We start from the raw sequence: 12,951 nt of genomic DNA, 5'->3' as shown, positions 1-12,951 counted from the left end.
GGCCCCGGGGGTGGCCCCAGGGGTGGCCCTGGGCAAAGAGCATGAAGAACAGGTCAGGTAAAGCAGGGTGGAGGGAGACGGGCTGCGGGGGAAAGCCGGCCTGGGAAACGTAAAGGATGACAATTATGCCCTACAGGTAATTGCCAGGTTGCAGTTAAACGGGGCAGGCGGCCTGCCTCGGCTCGCCCTTCTGCGGCCACCATGAAACGCGAGCTTTCATCGGAAAATCATGGCTTTTAAAAACTGTCACGCTCCACCGCAGCCCTTTAATTTATCGCCGGTACCCGGTTTTCGTCGAACGGATACGAGCCGCGCGAGGAATCGCGCCAGATAAATCTGTTCTCTGTCTCCCCCCCCCCTCTCCCGCTTCTCTCTTTCACCTGATCCGATCATGCGTGTCACTCGTTGTTCGAATCGATGCGAAACGACGAACTTTTAATTGCTCGATGAATTTTGTCGCGACCGAGTCGGCCTCGCCAAGTGGATTAAACTGTTTAATATTTTCCGCTATCGATTCGGTCACCGGTTGCTGCGAACGAGAACCGCATTCCTTAATCACTGCTCGTTTGTCATTAAAATTGCCAGCCATCGATCCAACCCTTGTTTGTGTAACTTCGTCGTTGTGACTTGATTCGAAGGTTGTTTACCATTTGCGTGACCCACTTCTCTCGGTATAGTGTTATTTATATTGTAGTGTTAAATATTTTGTAAGTACTCTGAAGATTTACGTATACGGTGGATGGTTTACGTGTGCTTGGAACATTGCCGTGTATTCTTGAAATTTGATACCCGCGGCTTTCTTACAAGAAAAATCAATTCCAAACGCTTGTGGGGCAGGCGGTGTTATAGCTTACGACATGGGTAACGTGTCCGTCCGTCACTCGCTGTTCATACCATAGTGTGATCGTTTTCCATAGTGTTACGCATTTTCTGACCGAGAAATTCAGAGTTCACTCGGAGTTCTAGAACCGTCGGTGCTAAAACTTATTATTAGACTACGGGTTCCAGGAAGACGGAAATTTTTATGCACTTATTTATGAAGTCTTGCGTTGAAGGAAAATTCGTATCCTTCGTTACCAACGCTATTGTATGTTACACAATATAATGGTCTGTCGAACATATGAAGATGAAAACTCAGAGAAATCTCAGAATGTTTCAATGAATTCTTTTCTTGCAGTAGCCTTTTGTAATCAAGTGACAATCTCATGGTATGTAAAAAAACATATTGGAAGCAAAGCTAGTAAATAAAAAATTGTGCTCTTCGAATCCATGCGCTAGCCAATTCTCACGATCTGGTTCTGAGTAATAGACAATTGTATATGCTGAACGTGCACCGCGTACACCATAAATGTTATACCATTTACAGTAACAAGAAAGTGATATCATTTTCAACCCTTCATTGTGTTCTCTGTTCTTCTAGAATCACTCATAGGTCTTCAATAGAATTCCATCGAGAACTAAGATCTTTGTCTCGAGAAATTCTTAATAATTTCATACACAAATGATACCATTTACAAGTAAGTTTGTAGACTAAATAATTGCCATTCCCACGAATGCTCACAGTATAATTCCAACAATTCACCGCGCAGAATGTACGCACCCCAGCGACCGTACGAACGCACAACGCGATCGCTAGATGAATCCAGTTAAATGAACTCATTATTTCCGTATCGATCGGCAGCGAAACGGTACGAACAGGTGGACGAGGGGAAGGAAAAAAGCCTAAAACCGGTTGCGATCCGAAGGGGTTGAAATTCGGGTCGCGGTTAGGGGGTGGGTCATCCGGCGTTGAAACCTACGTCGGCGATCGTCCACGAAATTAGCCGCAAATGTGTGTTATTTCGCGTGGCAGGCCAACGTGCGGTGACGTATATCGTGGGCATCTATTATGAAAGCAGTCCTGTAAAGGCTGCCGCCTGCCGACGGTGGTTCCGCACGCGCATTTTCCCACGTGCTCGTAAGCCACGTACACCGCTCGCGCCGATGGCGGCGGCGACGGCGGCGGCGGCGGCTAACGGCGGCACATAGAGCCGGTTCGCTTAGAATTACCGCTTAGGAAAGTGGAATGGGAAGGGAGGAGGTAGCCATTTCTGTACCCGCTGTCACATTTGTCACATTGTTGGCTCGCGAACGCTGCACCGCGAGACGCCACGTGGCGCGTAAACCCGCGGCCGAGCCTCGGCGTAGCTGCCACGACTACCATGTCAATCCGACGCGACCTGCGATCAGTCTGTTTTAAACCTTGGCACGCTTACCGTAGATCGGCATACGTGTCGCTAGCTTGCTTCGTCAATTCTACGCGCGGCTCCCATCAACCACTGTGCCACCTAATCGCAACCACCCCTCTCACAACCCCACAGTGAAAATGCGCAATTATTTACGGTAGATGGTTCGTGAACTTTGGGTCAGTTTGTTTAGCCTGGCCTTGCTGCCAAAACGCATACAAGTGACAATCAGTGATAACAAATTAAACTGTTACGTTACCATTTTTGAAAGAACAATAAATCACCTCCCAGTGTTAAGTTGTAGTAGCTATAATTGGCAGAATGCGTTATAAATAAGGGGGAGAAATTGAGGAATACGGTTAAAATGAATTTTTGGACAGTTTTCTACCCAATACAGTTTGCAGTTTAGATATGTTTGGAACGGTGGTGTTTGATGGTTCTTTTTGGAGGACCAGTGTTGTCTACGTGTCTTAATAGTTTTAAGAGACTGCCTTTCGAGAGCTGTTCCGGTATTTAGATGTTCGTTTGAGAGACATGTTTACTTGCGGGCGAGTTGGAGGAAGTTTGACCCCGCCTTGAGACGGGGAGTGGCAGGAACCTAGCGTGAACCACGAACACTGCTTTCCGGTAGAATAAAAGTAAGTCCGTGCGATCTTCATTAATTTTATTTCAGCTTTAAAACCATTATCGCTCGCCCTCGGGACACTGTAATTTGTTTTTCGGATATGTTGGACGCATCCGAAAACGTTTGACTGTTTTGCCGTTTAAAATGACACTTCAGGAAGCATTTGTCTGGAATACGGTTAGAAGAATCGTAACAATTAATTGTAAAAATGGTTTGATTCGCTGTTCGGATGTGCAATCGTATGGGTTTAAATTTCAGCGTTGCTTACGCAATATCAAATCTGAATGCACTTCTCCCCATCATTTATTTACCCTTGGAAAAGTGCCGGCACGGTAATACTAGATGCAAAATGTTCTTCAATTATAGTGCGCTCTCTTTTGCTAGGTGGTTAGTTGTAATTGGCGGTTGGTTTACTTCGACGAGTCGCAGGAAACGATATCTTGAGAGCATGGGGGCCAGTAACAGAGTGGCTTTATGAAAACATAGAAAAACAGCGAACGCGCATCAGTATCTTAAATAATGAATCATTATATGGGGAACACGTCTGAGAAAATAGTAATTACGAAAATGCATTAATTTAAAATGCAAGCTTTAATTCAACACTTTATGAATTAGAATCGAGTTTCCAATCAATGTATAATACTTGAAACTAACTTGTTGAAATACTATAGCGAGGTTGTTAAGGATTGGATAAGGTGCGTACGAGATACGTATAGTGAAGTACTATTGGCAAAAATACTATATTACAAAAGAACGATGAGACGTACAAGAAATTTTTCAGAGAGACACTTTTCATTTTTCATTCAAATTTCATTCAAATTTTCAGTCTACTGATTACACTTCTCTTAAGGACGTCCAGTAATTCTTCTAGAAAAATGGAAGCTCTTTGTTCTAAAAATCGCCACCGTCGAGGGAAAGCTGAAGAACCCCCGATTTTCGAAGGAACTTCTATTTTGGCGCGGCGGCTCGCGGCCATAAAATCCAAAGGGAAATATAATTGCGCGAGCGGTTATGCACCTCGAAATGTTTCTTGCCGCGGTCCCTCTGTTCCGCAGTCTCGTTTCGTGCACGCGCTGCCCAAAGCCGCACGAGACGAACTGAAAAATGAGGAGGAAAAAAAGAAATGAAAGGAAAAGAGAGAATGGTCGAATGGTTCGTGTGATGTCGTGTCGTTCGAGTGGCGGTCGCATGCCAGCCAGAGAATTACCGTCGAGTGGCTAGAGTTACCAGTAGGAGAACACGTATAGCTTCTGACGTTCGCATGACGGATGTCGATTCGATAGCTCGATTTCACCGGGCTCGAACTGTAGATTCCCCTCCGGCATCTAAGAGAAATTTTACACCAATCGATCGCGATTAACCCTTCCACCGGGACCATTCGAGCTTTATCTATATGAAAATTCTTCCTGAACCGTCGGATTTTCTATCCGAACACTTGGAAGCCCGTTCGATCCAAGAAAACTCAAACTGAGCGTTCAAGTAAAAATAATTTAATTTACACGGGTATCCGAAGATTTTGAAGAAACTCTTCCTTGATGAAAAATTTCTTTTCACTCAATCGCAAAATTTTTCTCCCCTTTTCACAGAGTCTTTTTCAAGGGGGTTGCAATTACCTTCTTTGACACGTGCAAACTAATTGATCGCGCTTCATGTTCCTAACACTCGCTTGGGAATTTATTTTATTCATAAAACTAGTTCGAAAGGTTCGTCCCCGGTTTTACACAGACTGGTTAACAAATACAAACACTGTAGGCTCTGCTTGGAATGAATTCATCGTAGAAACTATGGTCAGTACTTCGTCGCAGACTGCGATAATAGCGCAGCGAATCTTCCACAATTTGCCGTAACATGTTATTACAGGATGCTATTACCACATGTAAACACTGGTTTTATTGTGAAATTATATCGACGACATGTCTTCGGAACTCTTCGGACGGTAGATGCGTATTCTATCACGTGAGGCCAGGGGAATAAGGGTTGGATTGTTCAGTCAGTGGAAACGCAGGCTGGTATGGCCATTATAAACGCATTAATCATATAAATACGACGAACCTGGTGGAATTACAGGGTGGTACGGGCAGATCGTTCTACATCGGTCAGATCGAGTGAATTATCGATAAGACAGACCGCTCGCTCGTCCCTTTCGTGTTTCCTTTGGTCTGGACATTGATGTACTCGTTACCCATTAATTATTCGATGTATCTTCTACGCATGGTCGCTTCAGTCCTCTACGAGCCGAGGGAATATAAAAGATTGCGTGATGAAACGAAAATAAATTTTGTAAAGATATTTGTTTCTGAATGCACGATTTCATAGGACGATGCAGTTGCACAGAACAAAGATCTCCACGTCGTATTCCAATAGCGAGTTAAAATTCCTTCATGGATGGTTAAAATCGTGATTTGAGAATTTTAGGAACAGATTTTATAAGAATTGTAATCCGGCTTCTGTCCTGTCGTCACTTCTAAAAATCGCTAAAAATGAAGCTAAATCGAAAATTGAATAAAATTTCACATTTTTTAATATATAAACTAATAATACACGAAATCAGCTTCTATTTTACCTCGGATTCAAGGCACTTCATTTTGAAAATATAAATTTCCATACACAAAGGAAAGGGAAACTTTGACGAGGTACAAATATATTTTCCTTAATTCGTACATGAAAATAATTCCTTGCCTGCAAAATTGCTTTTGGGCTGTGAAGCGAGCACTGGAGCTCTCTAAATCGCATAACGAACAGCAGTATATAATATCACAAAAATGTTGTACTTCCTTGAAGAGGATGATTTCCCCAGGCCATTTGACATAACTTTTTTCCATTGCGAAAATGTTCTCCGCGGCTTCGTTCAGGAGTTATTAACGAAAACCACAGACCAATCAGAGCACGGCTATAGCGGGCGGATTGCGACTCGGCGAGAGGTCTCGCTAAACGTGGCGTTGGCATTGGATGAGGCGGAAACGGTCCGCTGTAGCCGCGCTGTGATTGGTCTGCGTTTTTCGTTAATAACTCCTTAACAAAGCTGCGGAAAACATTTTCGCAAAGGAAAAGCTTAGTTCAAATGACCTGAGGAATCGCCCCTTTCAAGGAAAGTCAACGTTTTCGGACACCCTGTATACCGTGTATGAGATCGTTCGGAGCACGAAGGCGCCAGTAGAGGACGCGTTCAATGACTCGTTCAGTGGCCGCGCGAATCCCGATCGTCCCGATAATTCATAGCCCGGCGGTCTGAAAATCGGACAGCAATATTACCGGATAAAATAAGCCATTAAGTCAGCGGCGGCTGTCTCCTCGCCGCCGTTATACGAAGACGTTCCACGAAGACGCGTTTCTCTTCGGCCGTGGAAGACGGAGGGCTGGCAGCAGCGGAGGAATCGAGGGTCGAAGCTAGGATTACCCATCCGACCGAAAGGAGATTCCACTAAGCTTTCAGATTTTACCCTCTTAGCCGACCAGGGATTATAAAACGCAAATACGTCCCTTGATTAGCGAGGATAAAGTAAACATCGGCTTGCCGCCGCGGCTGTTGCTCGCGAGAAATACCCTCGCCGAGAATGACTTCATTCTCGCCGAAACCCGCCGCAATCGGAAATAAAGTAAGATGGAAATTTGCAGAATTGTATTTTCAACAAGGTAGCAGTAGTCTCGGAGGTTCATTTATCCCCCAGATATCCAGTTCTTTACGTTTATCTGGTACAGTGCCTCTATATATGTCGCCAAGGCCTGGATGATAAACGTCGCGGAATGATCCCCAATGCCGCGGGGTATATCCCGTGAGGGCCCATAAAGCTCGGACGCCGAAGAGTGTAAACATAACACGGTTCGGGTATGTCTCCTGGATGATGCTGGCAAGACCCGCTAAATGTTTCGATTCGGTTCGATACTAAATTGAACTTTTGTATTTCACTTGTCACGTTTCTTTCGGTGGTGAATTATGTTTGTATTTAGCAAAGGTTGATGCTTAATAGACCGAGGTGTTGACTAAGGTGTAGACGAAGACGATCGTGAACGGATTCGCGCCGCGCAAAATATGACAGAAGCGTTCCGCGGATTCGGTCCGAAATTCGATATAATTTCGAGGGTAATTTCGAGATAGCCACTTTACAGGGATAAACTGTGGGATGATAGAACTTTAGAGCGTAGGGAAGCCTCAAGCATCCTACGGAAGTCTGGCTCTAATTAAGCGCCTCCTACCCCTACCGCGGTTCCTTCACTCATCATCTTTCATCTCACTTCAGCTTCCCTCTCCGTCAACCTTAGCTCGGCTGCTGAGAATCCTCGCGGAGGAGGTCTGAGGTGAACGTAAGCATCCATCCTGCGTGTTATCATATTTCTGATTGTTATGTCTTTGCCGGCGATACCTCTGTCCCCTTCTCTCTCCCCCCTCTCTCTCTCGCTCCCTCTCTTACCATCGAATCACACGGTTGAATAATTCTCATCATCTCTCTTCCCCCTCTCTCCTCTGTTTTTCTCCGATTCCGCTACCATCGTCTCTTTCTTTCCTCCCCGTGGACGTCTACAGTTCGCTCGCTACACTGTCTTGTTTCTTCATGGCTGCCTGGAAATACGAGAGAGCACGAGCTCCTAATTAAATTCCACTCTTTCCTAGCGTGCCGCGAGTATTTTTTTTTTAGGTTTCCTCAACCGCGCCTTAATTGCGCTGGAATCGAGATGGCTGCTGCCCTCACCAGCCACTCGCTACCGATCCTCCCACTCCTCGGCGAACCTCCGCTTCCTTGCGCCTCCTTCAGTCCCGCTCTCTTAATTGGCGCATAATTATGTAAACAATTCCGACGTCGTTTCACCCCCCGCCCTCCCCTGTCGCCACCCCAATCGTCCTAGCTTAACCGTGACTACTCTATACTTACCGGTGTCATCAGCCGTGACAAATCGCGAAACTATTCCCCGGAAGACCGTGGAACACGTGAAGTCGGGACGAAATTAACGGGGGCGCAATTAGCGGAGATTTCTGAAACTGTACGAGCCATCGGCATCCTAGAAGGTCTTGCAAAAATTAGCAAACCGTTGAATGATTTTCTCCTACTGTATCTTTGGTTACGCTGTAAATTATTCAATTATTTTGCTTCACCGGAGTCGTGATTTACACTTTTTGAGGCGAGCCCGTGCAGATATCTCCTGTAGAGTTTAACACTGGGTTTACGGAGCACTAAAAGTGAGTATTTTACATTGCTTTATCAAATTATGAAGAATGTGTCTATCCATGTTTTTAGCCATTTTTTAAAAATAATAGATACCTAAAGAAATACATTTGTTGGGTAATTCCACGTACATGGATCTTCGCAATCTCTATAATCGAAAATTAAAAATATTAGAACCCCGTCATTTTGACGGGTCCCGGAAACCTAGTGTTAATATGGAGAACTTTCAAATCGTTATTGAAATGGGTAGTTCAATGGGGTGGATTTAGCATTAACAGTATCTGGTAAATATTGCTTTATAAAAATGGCAGCCCTAAATTTATCAAGATTGTCCGTAATTTTCAATGTAATAAATGCATGGACGAGGAAATTTATTCCACTATTTTTCATAAATGAATTTTTACAGTTTCAATAATTGTAAAATATAAAACCGTTCATTTTGACCGTTGTAGGTTTAGTGTTAAGAACATAATCGTAACCAGTCTAAGTTCAAGATCTTACGACTAGGCTGCGGATTTTTATGTAAAATAAAAATTGTTTGTATTAGTCGTAAGACACAGGAACGACGTAGATAATGATTTCTTTTCGTAATAATTTTATTAAGTTGGTAACAATAACATTAAATTCTTTAGATATTCTTACTGTAGAGTGTTTGATCTACTCATTTTTGTCATAAACGCATCAAATCCGCAGAACACTTACGACAGAACGCAAATACACGATTTTAAAAATTCGTCCACATAGCCGAGAGGTTAAATGATCATAATTAGAGTAGTTGTAAATGAAAAAAGATCTGGGTGAACGGCTTGTTCACAACGGATCAAGACAAAATGAGGGCCAGACGGGATAAAACTGTAGAGGGTTCTAGGGGGGCCGAGGCGGGGTACGGAGGTGATCCGTGCTTGCGGCAACATTATCTAAAATTCAAGCTGTAATTACTTTGCTGGGCGGCGCTCCGGTTGATTTATAGTCATCGCGCGATGCAGCTGCGTGGGTGTAAGTAATTAAAAATGTACCATCGCGTGGTACGGTAGCCCCCAACCACGTCCGCAAAAGACGGTTTAGGACGGGGATTCGGGGGTGTGGGAATTAGGGGTTGCTTCTTTTCTCGAACCCCAGGTACCATTTCGTGTTTTAACGGAGGCGATGGCGCCCTGATGGTTTAAGCAATACGCACAACCCTTTGCGAAACCCCCATTGTGTGTGCAAAAACATCGTACATCAGTTTACCTATTTATTGCTCACTCCTTTTACTCGTAAATAACGTTGTGCTGTCTTCATTGCACATATTGTCTTTCCAAAAATTTCAACTAATAATTCCTCCCAATTGCGAACGTTAAAATCCTATTTCTTCAGGAACTAATCTTTGTCAGTGACGACACGAGCTTTTTAAGGAAAAATAGTACTCCGGTCGCCCCCATTGCCACCCCCGAGAGGTAACTTAAGAGTTTGAAAAATAGTGTTTTCGCATCACAGTAGACCTTAGCGTGCAGAGTTCAATTTTTTACTTATTCCTTGACCGTGATGTTCCTTTAAGGAGGAGTATTTTGATCGGGGACGTCCGATTGAAAGAATAATGAAGAGGTGACAGTGTAGTTAGGGTGGTCCTGTTTGCCGAAACGTTTCCCGGTCACTCGTTAGACAGTCGGCAGCGATTAACTGGCGGACCAGTGGGACGGCGATCAATTCGGTGCACGGGTGGCGTCGGCCATGGCGGTTAGTTGGCACAGTCTCCAGGTTAATTGGCCATTCATGGTTAATTTGGTCTGGCGCGAACCCGTAAGGCGATGGAAACGACCCTTCAACCCTCCGGAGACCGACTCGTCGATTTTGTATTCGTCTCGTGACAGAAGGGGTCTTCGAGGTCTCCGCTCTCCCGCCGATATACCGATTCCGACTCGGTTTCCCTTCGCCGGACACACGACTGCGACGAATAATCTCCGCGGGAAGCCTCGTTGGAATACCGCCGTGAACCAAGCCGAACGCCTCTCTTTCTTCTTGTGGACAACGCTTAACGCGGCAACAACCCTCGTGGAAACGTTTGCTCGATACTTGCCGCCGCGCGTATTAATTAGCCCGCTACTAACGAGTGTGCGGGTAAATGGTTCGTGACCGTGGAACGGCGGACTTGCGAATTGTAACAGTTGTTACGGCGATAGTGGCTGCGAACGAGGTGAAGGGGTGGCATGTAGATTGGAGAAAAACGCTCGCGATTCACGAGGGAAACGAGGGTGGAAAAGAGTTTCGCCCCACGAAACTTCGCCGTTCCGACCGGTCCGAGCAGAGCCCCCGCCCCTCGCGGGATTTATTTTCGCAATAACGATAATCTTGGTGATTTTAATTAATTATCGGGCTCTCCGACCGCGACTCTATGCCGACCGAACCGTGGGGACAAATGCGGACGACTGGAAGAGAAACGACCGCTTAATTTTACTCGGTTTGAGGCGGGTTGCATTCCGAAGCTGTTCGAAATTAATCCTTCGAGTCAGGATACTAGGGCAAGTGACATCGTCGAATATAAAAATCTGTTATTCCTGAGTTATGTACACGAGTTACCATGTTCACTACTGTGCTAAGTTCATGTTGATACAAGGTTACAACTATTTCATCGAAACTCTAATTTTCTCCAAAGAATCCAACAAGATCCAACAAGAAGATGGCTCTAACTAAATAGGTTCGAGAATATGTAAAATAAAGTTGACACATTAGGATTCAAACGAATCTAACCAATGGCTACCATGATTTCATTGGGGGCACCTAGCGAGGGCTAACAGAACAAAAATCATAGTTATTACTATTTTGATCTTCTTGCGTCTTATGAGATCTATGAATCCTGACGAAATTTGACACACTCAAATAATCACAGCAATCACGTATGCTTAACGTCATCATGTCAAAGTGTTATAATCAACGTGTTAAAGAAATTGTTGTTCGTCAGGGTGAATCAGACTAAGTAATTCATATTAAAGTGTTCATGATAATTATTTGTTCATGCATTTCGAGCAAGAACCAGCCAAATTGAAGGAAACGTTTCAGGATACTTCGTAGATACGAGCAACTATGAGTGATCTTTGTGCACCAGTGCGGAGGACAGAAAATTATCAGGTTTCAGGGGGTTGGTTATCAAGTTTCAGTCGCAGACGACTCGACGGGTCCCGGAATACCGTATTAATATCATTAGACTCGGCGTGTATCTCGAGGACCCGCATTCAATAATGATCCCCGATAGGTTGCCCCTCCCCCGCCAGAAACTTGGACTTGAATTCATAATAATCCGCAATGACTGGCCGTACACGTCGAGGACATAGAATCCAGGAACACCTAGGGGAGATTACTAATGTGGGCTAACTACGAGGCACAGGGCCCGGCCGGGCGTTAAGGCGTCTTCCGGGTGCGAGCTCAAGGAGGTGCAGCAACTCCCAGTTGTTATTGCATTCTCGTACGAGGGAGATCGTTGCTAAAAGGAAAGGACAGTTCCCTGGTACGTAGGAGGGGAACAAAGAGGGGACGAGTTAGAAGGCGGAGTCCGCGCTCGTGTTACCTATAACCTATTCCGAGCGCGTCAGTCCGCGAATGAAGTTCGCCCGTCGTGTCGGTTGCTTATCCACTTTCGTACGTGTTCCCTAAACGCGATACCGCGGCAGACCCGCGGCATCCTCCTGGTTATTACTTGGTCCGCAAATCCGCGATTCCACGGACGCCGCACCGCTGCTCGCCTATTCTGCCTACACTTCTTCGGCTCCACCTTGCCCGGCATGATACGCCAGCCAGGCCGCGAGCTGCGGAAACTTCGTTACTTTGCATAGTAAATGCCCCCGTGAATCCGGCGTATCGACGGTCTCTACGTGACGTTAGGATAGATTCGAGGAGTTCATTCTCTGCGGCCGGCGAGCGCTCCCGTGACACCGAACTTCCGCCTTTTTAACACGGTAACTGCCGAGACCGCGACTGTTAACGTCCTGGAGCATCGAAGCAATTTCTTTTGTCCTTCCGTTATTTTATTTCAACTGGGAAGAAAGAGATTCATTTTTAGGTCTAAGGAATTGTATAGTTAGGAGAATTGGTAACATTCTAGTTCATATTAATACGTCGCAAAGGATTTTCGTTTATCGCGTCATTTTCCATTTAGTAGAGCTATCGGTCGAAGAAACACATTTTCACTTAACTCCTGTTTCCTACAATCGATGCAGAACATTTTTATTTTGCATGAAGATCCGCAGTTTACTTTGGAAAAGACAAAAATTTAGACGTACATGTCTGAGAAAATAAGTGAATCCCATGATCGTCTAACTGTACGTATAATACATCGCTCTCATTAGCTCAGTGAGCATTTAATTATCTGTTCGTTTAAACAGTTCAAAAAAATTGTTTCACCACTTCACCAAGAATATGCTGCAACATTCAGTGGTGCGAATGATCTGATGAATTTCGATAAAGCTTTGCCACTGAAATGTTTCCAATGTATCTCGACAATATCCTGAAAGTTCTGATGGCTTAATGCGAGTATTAATCGAGCAGTTACCAAAGAAAAATTAGCTAACCATCAAGGAAGACATCGACCAAAGTCCCGGACTGTTTCGTTTCTCCCGAGGGCGAAGGAGACCAATCAGAATTCCGTCATCTCCTCTATCAGCGATCGAGGAAACCGCGTCGCATCCCTATGCAAGGTCTCGCACGCGCCCTACTAGTAGACCAGACCGAGGATAAGGTCTGTACAGAGCCCAGACCCCGCAATTCACACATTCAATGCCGTCGAAGGTTCCTCCGGCTCTATCCACTTCTGGACCCTCGTCCACGGTTTCCTCGACGGTCACGTTATCTGCTATCAGCGAAGGAGAAGGACGACGTGGAAGGGAAATAGAGAGAAACAGAGAGGGTCGACGTTGAAAGAGAGAGACGTCGAGCACTTTGGTAATCTTCGAGTTTACAAGACGCAAACAGC

The 12,951-nt window shown here is 45.1% G+C and overlaps 1 protein-coding gene across 9 annotated transcripts in view; it reads left to right on the top strand.

The window, feature by feature from the left end:
* The window catches only part of LOC143352728 (uncharacterized), a 242,042-nt gene that overhangs the window by 24,852 nt on the left and 204,239 nt on the right, over window positions 1-12,951 (top strand). For 6 of the 9 annotated variants that reach the window (XM_076785467.1, XM_076785465.1, XM_076785459.1 and 3 more), the window contains exon 1: window positions 2,589-2,863. The exons of 2 other annotated variants lie outside the window; for them this stretch is intronic. The gene's annotated coding sequence lies outside the window, so the exon portion shown is untranslated. Of the gene's footprint in view, window positions 1-2,588; window positions 2,864-3,234; window positions 3,358-12,951 lie in introns of those variants that run through there. One more of the 9 variants, XM_076785461.1, reaches the window with a different exon arrangement.

Source organism: Halictus rubicundus, chromosome 3 (genome assembly GCF_050948215.1).
Source record: "Halictus rubicundus isolate RS-2024b chromosome 3, iyHalRubi1_principal, whole genome shotgun sequence".
NCBI lineage: Eukaryota > Metazoa > Arthropoda > Insecta > Hymenoptera > Halictidae > Halictus > Halictus rubicundus.
Note: the sequence above shows the minus strand (reverse complement) of the source record. Positions and strands in the feature narration are given on the sequence as shown.